Here is a 13,593-nt window from a genome sequence, read left to right on the forward strand (position 1 = left end):
CCTTTTCCGAAACATTACTTTTATGTTAGGTTTGGTTTGGTTTGGTTAGGTTAGGTTAGTAATATTTTATAATTCATTTAGCAATGTTACGCCTTTTCCAAAATATTGATGTTTAGCTTCATTGACTTCTCAAATAATTTGCCTTTTCCAAAACATTACTGTTATGTTATGTTATGTTAGGTTAGGTTTGGTTTGGTTTGGTTTGGTTAGGTTTGGTTAGGTTAGGTTAGGTTAGACAATGTCCAACAATGAAAATTAATTACTAAAATTTATTGAAGAATGTTATTGGTGAACATAAATATTATTGGAAAACCGCCCAAATTGCGGTATTCGGTCTAATGGGATTCGGTCGAACAAGACATTCGATCCAATGGGATTCGACCCAATGGTAGACAATCATAAAATCAACCTTATTTCCAACCCTGTCAACAACCTACGTTGAAGCAGACGACAGTATAATGAAATCAATGGGCTGTAAATAAGGAATTTTCGTACTTTTTCAGAATATTAGAAAAAGTAATATCTTTGGAAATAAAAATATTACCTTGGTGTTTTTTGTGATTCTTATGTAAAAAAGAGCGGGGAATTCATCGTGTTTTAAGCTCTCCACTCCTTTGAAATTTTCAATATGGCCGTGTAAATTATGGCGGGACTGTCCAAAACTAAAAGCTGTCTCAGACTAGAGAATATACAAATGGTCTCTTACACATTGTCCCAATTCCCCCATTTTAGGGCACACATTTAGGCTAATCTAAAGAGGAAGCCCTCAGATGAGCGGTTCCCGTATGAGCGGATTCCTAAATAGCGGTTTCCCGAAATGGCAGTTTACCCGTTACAACAGTTACCGATACAGCGGTTCTCGTAAACGCGGCGTACCTTTACAGCGGTTCTCGTAAACGCGGCGTACCATTACAGCAGTTCTCTTAAGAGCAGAAAAACAGGAATGCGAAAAACGACTGTTCTTTGTTATGGTGTACGCTGTGTAAAATGAACGTTAAAGGGTGACAAGCAGCAAAATCAAAAAAACTGAGATTTTGTGCCTAAAAGGTAGAGCAGAAAAAATTATCCAAGAAAATATATACTTTTAGTACATTCAGAATACATTGTATAGTCGCAAAATTGCAAAAACCAAAATTGGCAAAATTTAAAGTCTGAGAAATTTCTGGGGGGCTCTATTTTAAATAGAGCCCCCCCCCCCCACGCGCCAGCGATCAGAGACATTGGAGATTCTCGGTCCGATTTCCCGCGATTACTGCCTTGAGCGCGTGACCCGGCCTGCCGATCGCGAGGCTCGCGCTCTCGAGAGGGCAAAACATATGCTTTTCTACGCGCCAGAAATAGTTTTTAGCCACGCCCCTAAATTGAAAATTTGAATTTCGCCGGGAATTTTTTTGTGTAAAAACGGTGTTTTGTAATTCTTATTGTGAAAAAACGACTGAATATTTTTAAGTGAAATTTTGTATGAGCACGTTTTACATCATTCCTCACCCAAAAAATAGGTTTCAATTAAATTTAATTATCTGCACCTCCCCCTTTAAATAGAACTAGGTCAGATATGGTTAGCTTCAAGTTGATTATTTGAACCTCCAATTGTGTTAGGTTACGTTAGGCTTGGTTAGGTTAGGTTGGGTTGGGTTGGGTTAGGTTAGGTTGGGTTGGGTTTTTTGTTTTGATTGGTTAGACTTAGGTTAGTAATATTTTGGAAATGGTGTGACAATGTTACGCCTTTTCCAAAATATTGTTGTTTATCTTCTTTCACTTCCCAAATAATAATATGCCTTTTCCAAAAATTTTACAATTATCTACTTCCGAAATAAAATAAGCTTTCTTGAAATATTTTCTATTCTGGTATTAGAATTGTAAACTGATACAGCCTGAAGAATAGTGTAATATTAAAGCGTAGCCTACGTTAATCAAGGCCCGCGCATCCTAGCTTTCGAGGATTTATTTTTGGCATTTTGGTTCGCCGCTTGTCGCCGCTTGGTGCGCTCTTAGGATTACGGTTTTAAATTTAAAATCTGCTTTTCGCGGGTGATTGGAACACGTGTCGCAATCCAAATCATGTTTCGTACGGGGAGAAAGGGCTCAGAGGGAGAGAACAAGGCGCGTAAACTGCCTGGAGCGTTATAACAGCATGGAAGAAGAAGGGTACCCTTCTTCTTCCATGATAACAGCTGGGTGGAAAGGGCATAATTATAAATATTGTATTTCTTACATAGTTATTATTTTATCTCTTATAATTATTTTAACTTTCTAATAAAAATAACATGATTTTCATCTTTCTAATTTAGTAATTATAAATTTTATCTTTCTAATTTAGTAATTATAAATTTTATCTTTCTAAGAATTATTATTATAAATTTTTTTCTTTCTAATAATTATTATTATAAATTTTTTCTTTCTAATAATTATTATTATAAATTTTATCATCTTTTTAATAATTATTATAATAATATATAAGAAATGCATGACTTTCCTATATTTAAATAAATATTTTAGTCCAAACATTTTTATGCATGATCCCTCTAATCTTCCCGCTCAACAAATTCAAATAAATGGAAGATCCCTTGACATTTACTATCTAAAAGCGCCCCTTTCGAGAATCAAGTGCAAACAACAAGCAGGCGCGTACTCTCAATGCCGCCCATAGCCAGAACACTATGCGCGGGCCTTGATTAACGTAGGCTACGATTAAAGTGTACTTTAAAAACACGATCCGTTAGTAGGTCACATTACTGACTAAATGATCACAAAAAATGGTAGATTTCGAAAACAACGAATATAACTGTATTGATAAGAAATACTCGAAACTGAAGAAAAACACTGCTATTTACCAAAACAGTGGCCGCTATTTCTAAAACAGCGGCCGCTATTTCTAAAACAGCAGCCGCTCTTTCTAAAACAGCAGTTTTGAAGAACGCCGCTGTTTTTTTGGAATCGCGGCTGCTCTTTCGAAAACTGCTCTACCGGGAACTGCTCATACGAGGTACACCCATCTAAAGTGGTTTGTTACTTCCTTGTAGTTCTTCTTATAAACACGGCCATATGGGATCAATTTAATATAAATATTTACATATTTTTAAAAGGTTTCTCGACAACGGTTACTTTAAGTTGATGCACAATTGTCACGCAATTAAGAAAATCACAGTTTTAAATTAGCGTGTAGACTTTTTCCAACATCGAAACAGTAATGCGTAGAAGCCAGTTGAACCAATTCTTAAAAATCTTGTAGCAACGTGTCTTCAGTCTTCACTCTTCAAGTCTGAGGCAGCTTTTATGTTGGGGCTGAAGCTAAGGTGTAGGTCAATTTTCAAGGCCATATTGAAAATTTCAACGGAGTGGGAATTTTGAAATATTGCCTCCTATATCTATCAAGGCCCGTGCATCGAGTTTTTGTTCTCTTTTACAAAAGTGGTATAGTTCAAGCGCTTAAACATATTCTGGCCATAAAAGCGCCGTTTCTCAGGGTTTTAAAAATGGGCTTAATACACATTACGGGAGAATCTGTTGACAACAGCGCCATTTAGGTTGCGATCTTAATACAACAAAATGTCCCCCACAACCATATAACCAAGCACAATGCGATAGCATATTCTATCTCATTCACCAAGCACGGTCCTTGATAGACATAAGAGTCAGTGGTTAATAATTACCAATATGGCAGCTAGAATCAGGTATCACCAAGATTGCTGTGATGAAAATTATTTAGATTAAAGGTTATTAATTACTACTAATGTCATCCATTTTTAATAAATCTTATTTACTTTCAGACGTAATATTTCTTGTATGGTTTTCGATTTGAGATTTCATGGCAGTTATTTTGAGGTTAGAAATCGTAATAAAGAATCCACTTCATTCTCTATCACCGGAATTCAGTCTTTTTTTTTGGGATTCGTGGAGAGGAGTTACGGAAAGGAAATTTTTCATCTGCTTCGATAGTGTTCATTTGGAAAACTGGTTTTTAAGTAAGGGTTCATACAAATCTGGAAACCGGAAAATGTCAGGGGAACCAAATTTGTTCGCGAGAAAGTCGGGGGGAGAATAGTTGAAGTCCAACAAAATGGTTTGCAAATATCTGATACTACAGTTACTTTGCATTTTAAGCTGTGCATCCCATTTCAAAGTTTAATTTGGCCATTTTAATACTGACTTTGTCTTCTTTCGTTTACTGTTTTAAAATTAAGTCACTTTCTATTTCATTTTAGTATATGTGTATCATAACTGCTTATTTTCTTGTATTTTGTATCCTATATTTTCCATAATTTAAACTTTTATAGCTTAATTTTCCTGCAATTTGCCTCTAAGTTTACCTTTTTTTTCAAAAAAAATCAAATATTTCCCTGATAAGTGTATGGAAGTAACATAAGTAACATTCGTTTTTGTTGTTTACGTTTTAAAATATTTATTACGCTTGCATCTGGGAATATGAATGAAATGTATAGGAGAAAACCTGGTTATTTCAGGAAAATCGGTTTACCAATTCTAGGAGAGCGGTCGCTCTCTTAGATAAGACTTGATACTCCCTCTAATGCTAAAGGAGGGTTCTTTGATTAGCCGTAACTTTTTTCGTATTGTGTTTGCCGCCTTGAAATTTTGCCAGTGAACTAATATTTGGGCCCTACTTTTGTGGTTAAAATTTCAAAGAGATCCAACTAATAGTTAATTCTATAATGAAAAAAGTTGTTAAGGGTGGTTTTAGAATCCATAAAATTATTAAGACATTTGGTGAAATATACAATATTCTTCCATAGTGATAACATGGGAATTTTATAAAAAAGAGCATTTTCTCAGAAGGCACATAAGGAAAACTATTCTTTCGTTACGTTTGGGAACCATCTTAAATGAAAGATAATATTTCAATGTACCGACTTTTCAAGTTTCATAAAGATCAATTAAGTTTAAGTATTGATTTTTATCATTATTAACACATACTTTGACTTACGTTGTTTTGGGTTTTGGAATTACGGCGTTTTACCACTGTTAGAGACACGCATTTTAGCCCCAATTTTTTATATTGGACTTACGACGTTTTTGTCGTGATTCACGCTGTTAGAGGGATATAAAACAAGAAAAACATGGCGTTTGACCTCTTGTAGGTGCTTTGCCCGGGTGCTTGTGGGTACTTGTAGGTGCTTGTTGGTACTTGTGGGTACTTGTCGGTGCTTGTGGGTATTTGTAGGTGCTTCTGGGTATTTGTAGGTGCTTGTGGTTACTTGTAGGTACTTGTGCTTACTTGTGGGTACTTGTAGGTACTTGTGGGTACTTGTAGGTACTTGTGGGTGCTTCTAGGTACTTGTGGGTGCTTGTATGTACTTCTGGGTACTTGTATGTACTTCTGGGTACTTGTATGTACTTCTGGGTACTTGTAGGTACTTCTGAGTACTTGTAGGTACTTCTGAGTACTTGTAGGTACTTGTAGGTGCTTGTGGGTGCTTGTAGGTACTTGTGGGTGCTTGTAGGTACTTGTAGGAGCTTTTGGATGCTTGTAGGTACTTGTGGGTGCTTTTGGATGCTTGTGGGTGCTTGTAGGTGCTTTTGGATGCTTGTGGGTACTTGTTGGTACTTTTGGGTGCTTGTAGGTACTTTTGGGTACTTGTGAGTGCTTGTAGGTACATTTGGGTGCTTGTAGGTACTTGTGGGTGCTTGTAGGTACTTGTGGGTACTTGCCCCGGGTACTTGTGGGTGCTTGCCCCGGGAATCACCATTTTTAAAAAATTTCTAAAACTGTCAATCTGGTCCTATTTCTGGAATTTTTAAGGGGGCGCCTCGCGTTTCAATAAATGATTGCAAAAAAATTGTATTATATTAATTACAATGAGAATACAAACTTTTATTGATTTACGTTTTTTTTTGAAGTATCATTATAAATAAATGTCTAATTGAGCTAATGTTATGGTCCCTTTTATATATGTTTCTGCTTAGTGCAGATTTTCAAATGTAAAACAGTTTCTTAACCTTCTTAATTAAAATGAAGACTGAAGGAACAGATATTAATCAAAAATGTCTTGATTAGAATCAAGACCTAAAAAGTATCGATAAGAATGAGGTTATCACTTGTCTGAAGGATCAGATATTAATTTTTCTTTTTAATTGAAACATAAATGCATGCTTAAGGAAAAACAACGTTCCATTACCGTTTTCCGTTGAAATAAATTATTTTACTGGTAATCAATTTCAAAAATTTACTTATCTCGGCTTTTCGACCACAATTCCATTCCCCGAAAACATTTTATCATTACATTAATTACTTTTGGGAGATATCGTGTCAAAATATCCTATAATACAATAAAAAACTGTAATAGCGGTCTGTTTAGCCATGACAACAACCTTTTAAAAGTTATAAGGACTATATAACCCTTTCGAGACTAACATGACCTGAGCAAACTATAGCTTAACCTGCTACTAGTACGACCAGATAGAATTGATGTAATCTGGAGTTGAAATTTCATCATGTGCGACCTGCGGCCCTGAAACTCTCCCATAGTCCCAATGTGTGTAGAACATAATGTTTTCGCTGTTATCTGCCAAAATCAATCTTTCTAGGTAGTGCCGCCTCCCCACTTGAATTTTTCATGATATATTAAGGTTTGAACGAACAAAATTCTAGATTACTATTTTCACTACCATGTCCCTCTGCTAACTTGAAGCAAATTTTCCTCTTTTTTTGCTGCTCATTACCGATGCTATTCCCTTGACTTTCTGTTCGTTATAACTACTATCATGAGTTTATTTATTTCAAACCAAAATATAAAAAAATGGATTCTTTTTCCTTTTGTGCTACTTAGAATTTACAAATGTATATAACGTTGTGCCGTGCCATATCAAATAGTCTCTAACCATTGTTAGAAACTAGAGAGAGAAATTGGGCAGTAACACTGATCATGCCCTGAACTATGAGAAAGAACAATACGACGGTTGACTAAAGTACACTTGATATTACATCATTTTGCAAAACCGCGAGTAAAAATCTAACTGTCCCTATTGAATTTGGCGCCATTGGTTTTAGAATAATTAAAATGTTCCACTGCGAAGCGTGCCAGTCACGAATGGGGATGTAACGTCTTTAGGAACCTTTTACAACGCAAAACCATACACGTACTCTCCCTAAAGTAATTAATGTAATGATAAAATGTTTTCGGGGAATGGAATTGTGGTCGAAAAGCCGAGATAAGTAAATTTTTGAAATTGATTACCAGTAAAATAATTTATTTCAACGGAAAACGGTAATGGAACGTTGTTTTTCCTTAAGCATGCATTTATGTTTCAATTAAAAAGAAAAATTAATATCTGATCCTTCAGACAAGTGATAACCTCATTCTTATCGATACTTTTTAGGTCTTCATTCTAATCAAGACATTTTTGATTAATAGTTGTATGAACTCTAAATTAAGGCTAACTTCCGGTGATAGGAAAATAAGGTGGTTTAAGTAATTGATACTAACCAAGAATAATTTTATTATAAGAATGCCAAAGTCACTAGATTTTACGCTTCTACGCTTACGCCGCTGTCAGCGGACAAATAAGCCCCACCCCTTTCATGCCCGTCATTGCTCTGCGCTTTCCTATTGGATCCCGTGGGGATAGGTCATACAGACGCGATTGACGTATTCCGAATAGGGAAAAAAACCTCGAACAAAGCAAACAGAAAATGGAGGATGCCAGCGGTGCTGAAACGGTACGCGAATGGTTTTTAATTGCCATTAACAAGTTAGTTAACGGTTTTGAACCAAACTTGATGGATTTTGAATATGTGTCTCTACGTGAAAATCATTTAATAAATATTTCTAAATCGAATCAAGTGTACTGTACTTATAATTTCGTTAGTTCCAAAAACCAAACCAAGGCTTAACGAAAAGGTAAAAGAGATAGCTGGTGGAAAATATCGAGTAAGATAAAATATTAAGTCCCGCCTTGGTTTCCAGCCTCCCCCCACCCACGAGGGGGGATTGTCGATTATCACGCGCACACCGGACGCGTTTTTAGGCCTTCTTATAGTAAATTCCTTCTTGTACTAAATAAATTATTGGTATATTTATTATAGACCCGAAACACCACCATTTTTCCAAAAAGTAAAGGTTGGGGAAATAACGTGTGATTGTCTCATTCGAAGTGATAGATATTTTTCAAGACTGTCAGCAAAGCTTTGGGAAAGGCTTGGCAATTTCCCGTTTGATAGATTAACAGAAAACATTAAAGCAGTCGAAGATGTAACAGACTGCATTGGAATGATATTCGTAAATCTCAAACTAGAAAATAAGCAATTGAAAGGACATAAAATGTTATTTTCGACTAAGGAAAACTTTGTGGAATTAGGCGCCATAACTCTCTGTGGACTTGGTGCAAACATAGACTTTAGAACTAGAATGTTAAGATTAAACAAGGCGTCACCCCTGAATGAAATGCAATTAAATAATATATTCAAGACGAAACGAAGTACGGTGAACCAGATGACGTACCAATTCCACCTATTCCATCTAGAACATTCTCTAAACGATCAAAATGTTTCGGTTGCGGGAATTTAGGGCACTTTGTAGCTGATTGTTCTAAAAACAAATCCAAGCATAGAGTAACTCCATACAACCGCGTCAACAGTTCTTCTCGGCCTCTGCCCAGCACTTCTGCGGGAAAAAAGCTACGGACGTGGAAGAAATTTTCGTTGACGAAGAGGACTTAGATTTTGACCTTGCGACCTTAGCCAGAATTGAAAAGCAGGTATTATATCTACTACTGTCAAGTGTAGTTCGGGAGGGAACCAACTCTGGGCTTGAAATAATTTATTACTTTCAGTGCTACTTATACACAATGTTTTTAGACTAGGAGCATTCATACCATTTACACAAGGGGACCTGACACGGTGGTGGAGTCAAAAGCCACGCCTCCTTGTGTAAATGGTATGATTCCTCCTAGTCTCAAAACATTGTGTCCACATGAATCGAGTCCGTTAGCAGTGTGTCTTGATTCGGAATGGCCCCACTAGAACTTAAAATTGTAATTTATTTATCAAGGTTTCCAGTTATATTGCGCATTCCAAGTCTGGACCACCCATTGCTCCCGCTTTTCCACGTTTGACGCCAAATCAGGATGTTCCTGTTCAATCTAGTCAAGATGCGCCTGTTCAATCTAGTCAAGATGCGCCTGTTCAATCTAGTCAAGATGCGCCTGTTCAATCTAGTCAAGATGCGCCTGTTCAATCTAGTCAAGATGCGCCTGTTCAATCTAGTCAAGATGCGCCTGTTCAATCTAGTCAAGATGCGCCTGTTCAATCTAGTCAAGATGCGCCTGTTCAATCTAGTCAAGATGCGCCTGTTCAATCTAGTCAAGATGCGCCTGTTCAATCTAGTCAAGATGCGCCTGTTCAATCTAGTCAAGATGCGCCTGTTCAATCTAGTCAAGATGCGCCTGTTCAATCTAGTCAAGATGCGCCTGTTCAATCTAGTCAAGATGCGCCTGTTCAATCTAGTCAAGATGCGCCTGGTCAAATTAATCAAGATGCGCCTGGTCAAATTAATCAAGATGCGCCTGGTCAAATTAGTCAAGACGTGGTTGCTCAAAATAGTCAAGATGCACCTGGTCAAATTAGTCAAGATGCACCTAGTCAAAGTAGTCAAGATGCACCTAGTCAAATTAGTCAGGATTCACCAAGTCAAGTTAGTCAAGATTCACCTAGTCAAATTAGTCAAGATTCACCTAGTCAAATTAGTCAAGATTCACCTAGTCAAATTAGTCAAGATTCACCTAGTCAAATTAGTCAAGATTCACCTAGTCAAATTAGTCAAGATTCACCTAGTCAAATTAGTCAAGATTCACCTAGTCAAATTAGTCAAGATTCACCTAGTCAAATTAGTCAAGATTCACCTAGTCAAATTAGTCAAGATTCACCTAGTCAAATTAGTCAAGATTCACCTAGTCAAATTAGTCAAGATTCACCTAGTCAAATTAGTCAAGATTCACCTAGTCAAATTAGTCAAGATTCACCTAGTCAAATTAGTCAAGATTCACCTAGTCAAATTAGTCAAGATTCACCTAGTCAAATTAGTCAAGATTCACCTAGTCAAATTAGTCAAGATTCACCTAGTCAAATTAGTCAAGATTCACCTAGTCAAATTAGTCAAGATTCACCTAGTCAAATTAGTCAAGATTCACCTAGTCAAATTAGTCAAGATTCACCTAGTCAAATTAGTCAAGATTCACCTAGTCAAATTAGTCAAGATTCACCTAGTCAAATTAGTCAAGATTCACCTAGTCAAATTAGTCAAGATTCACCTAGTCAAATTAGTCAAGATTCACCTAGTCAAATTAGTCAAGATTCACCTAGTCAAATTCGTCAAAATGTGGTTGTTCGATCTAGTCAACCCCAACCACAGAAAACTGGGAAAAACTTAAATCAAAAAAAAAAACCTTAAATAATGATGAAGAAGAAAAAATGGACATATTTTCTTAATAATGTTGGTATTTGAACGAAAATAAAGAAAAATACACTGGGAATGCCTAAAGAGTTTTTTATGCTATTTGGTTCAATGTTTAAAATTTGTGAGTAGTTCCAGCATTGCCTAGTTAGGGGTTCCTATGTGCTTCACCATAAGCATATCAAACCACCCGGGTGGTTTGATATGCTCATGGTTTCACATGAAATATAAGAAAACAAAGATCAGAAGAAGATTTTACATTTTTGAAGAGACTTTCCTTAGACGTCATCCCACTCGACCACTAAATTCGGTCGGAATTCTGTCGCATGTGAAATCAAACTAAACGCTTGCAGTCAAAGGCTTGCGGAAATGGCCATGCAAAAGTTTTAGGTCATTATTTTGGTTAAGTGGGAGCCTAGCTTATGTGTGATTGGGTTGTGGCTTCCATGTTTTGGGGACATTTGCTTTTTGTGTGTCGAGATATGATTCAGCTTTGATATGGACAAATGTTACAAATCATACTGGTAGACTAAGAATATGGTTGAGGTATAGCTAGAGAGTAGAGTTTCCACAGCAAGTGAGAGATATTGAAAAGGCTTTAACAATTGCCTAATTTAAAATTCAATTCCTGCACTTGCAAAGAATTAAAAAAAGCGATAGATGCATATATTTAGGTTGTTTAAGGGGTAGTGATAGTCATCTCCACTCGGAGAGGTAATATTTTGGTTTTCCCAACTTGTTTCCAAAGGCGCTCCTGATGGCGAATGGCGCGTTCAGTCGCTCTAGTTATCCACGGGCGGGTTTGGTGTGTGTATAGCGGGACAACAGAAGAAATTACAGTGGAATAACTGTTCCTTAAAAAAGACCAAGATTGTTCCATGGGTAACGCATCTAAGGGTGCCCAGTTTACTTCCCCAAGTTTGGTATTGAGTGTAGTAAAGTCAGCTGGCGAGTAGTCAAAGTCATGCCGGAAGTGTCGTTGCACGTGAGGTTAGCAGGTAAGGGGAAGGACCGAAGAGATAATGACGTGGTCACTACCACCGAGCAGGGGAAGACTAACAATTTGGGGTAGTACTGTTACGGGCGTGAGGATGAAATCAAGGACATTAGAACTGAGATGTCGCGATTGGCTGTAGCGTGTAGGAAACGTAAAATGTTGAGTTGGAGTTGTGTCAGCTAGCAATTGTAAAAATTGTTCGTGTTCGGGGGAAGCTCGTGGGAGCGTAGAGAAGGTATCCCAATTAATTAACGGTAGGTTGAAGTCACCGGTAATAATAAAGTCAGTTTTTGTAGTGGAAATATGGAGTAAATTCTGGTAGAGTTGCGACGTTTGCTCCTTTGCTGTGGTAGGACTCCGGTAAATACAACCCAATGTTACCCATGACTTGGAGGTGGGAGGTTTAATTTTAATCCACAAGGATTCGTCAAATTGGTTAGGGACAGTTAGTTCATGGTATATTAGAGAGTTCTTGATATAAATAATTATACCGGCTCCTTTGTGAAGCGCGCGGTCTTTACGAAGAAATAAATAGTTAGTCAAGTTAAAAATGGCATCGGCATGATTGGTGGAGGCCCAAGTTTCACAGATACAAATAAAATCAGGTGTACCAGTAGATGCAAGGGTAAGTAGTTCATCTCCCTTTTTGAAGAGATAATGGGCGTTGAGTGAGTAAACACTTAGACTTGTGTCGCGTGATGGTAGGGAGATTGGTGAAAACAGGGCGGGTGTGGTGGTAGTTTAACGGTGGTGACTGATCTAGCAGCAAAGAATGTGGGAGCGAGACTGGTGAGGGCACAGGGCGTTCGTTGAATAAGAAAAAATCTTGCCTTGACGAATACAAAGGTCATAACGGCCTTGGGCTTTCAATCGACGAAGGTCCGCGAGGAGGGAGCGATGAGTCTGCCGTTGGACAGGGTTACGATCATGGGTAACGGCATACGGAAAATTATTATGGCGTCGCCATTCCAAGATGCTTTGCACAAAATATTGTCGATGCGACACAGTTAAAAAGGTTAGTCGAAAGGGACCGTCATAGTTCTGGCGAAAAGGCCCAACTCGGCGTGTAGAGACAGAATTGTACTCGGCTGGTTTGAAGAACATGTCTTTTTGGAATTGGCGGACGAAGTTCATGTCTTCCTGGGGATAATTGTGGTCAGGAACGTGAAAGAAGAATGCATTTAACTTTCGAGCGGATGAGGTATTTTGTGGCTTGCCAGACAGTGGGACTGGCAATGCAGAAACAAATGTAATTGGTAGGTCATTTGAGAAAGTTTTGACTGTGCGTTCGGCCGTGTTGCGTTCGTTTTAAGGTGTTTCACCTGGTGCCATCGGCCAACGACAGCCGCTAATTAGGTAATTTGTTTAAATTAAATCAATTTTTGTTTTTTAAAGTACACTGAGAGAAAAATGCACTGTCAAATTTACAGAAAATTACTGGAAGCATTGGATGCCAGAAGTATTCAGTAATTTTTCCAGAAAAATTATGGTATTTTCAATTCCAGAATTATTTCTGTATATTTTACTGATGGTAGGTTTTGTAAAAAGTACAGAAAGTTATCCTGCAAATTTCCCATGGTTTAGTGTTATATCCAGGACAGTTTAAGTAATTTTTGAAGTAACGTTTACGTAAATGTCACTGGAAAAGGTTTGTAGATATCGCAAAAACAGTTAGGTAATTTATACATGATAATGTATGTAATTTCTATGCAAACCGCGCAGCATATTTTACAGTTAAATTTCTGCCAGTTTTGAAGGGAAACTTGGGTAATTCGGACATAATAATTTCTACAGTTTCCGCAGCAAGCCCTATGTAGTTTGAACATAATAATTTCAACAGTTTTCGCAGGAAGTTCTATGTAATTTGGACCTATTAGTTTCTATAGTTTCCGCAGAAAGTCCAATGTAGTTTGGACAAGATAATTTCAACAGTTTTCGCAGGAAGCTGTATGTAATTTGGACATAATTTCATCAGTTTTCGCAGAAAGCTCTATGAAAAATGGAAGTATCTCTAGAACGTTTTTTTTCTACTTTTCACAACATAATATTTGTGGACTGCGCAAATAAAGTTTCGTTGTAATTCACAAAGGACTATTTCTAAAAATTTCACAGGAATTGAATTTTCCTGAAGTCCTATTTTTTACACTGTGTTGAGTAGATTAAACTTTTTTTAAATTTAATTTAATTATG

Source organism: Phalangium opilio, unplaced genomic scaffold (assembly GCF_054372755.1).
Source record: "Phalangium opilio isolate 3A_F unplaced genomic scaffold, DU_Popi_V2 ptg000032l_1, whole genome shotgun sequence".
Taxonomy (NCBI): Eukaryota; Metazoa; Arthropoda; class Arachnida; order Opiliones; family Phalangiidae; genus Phalangium; species Phalangium opilio.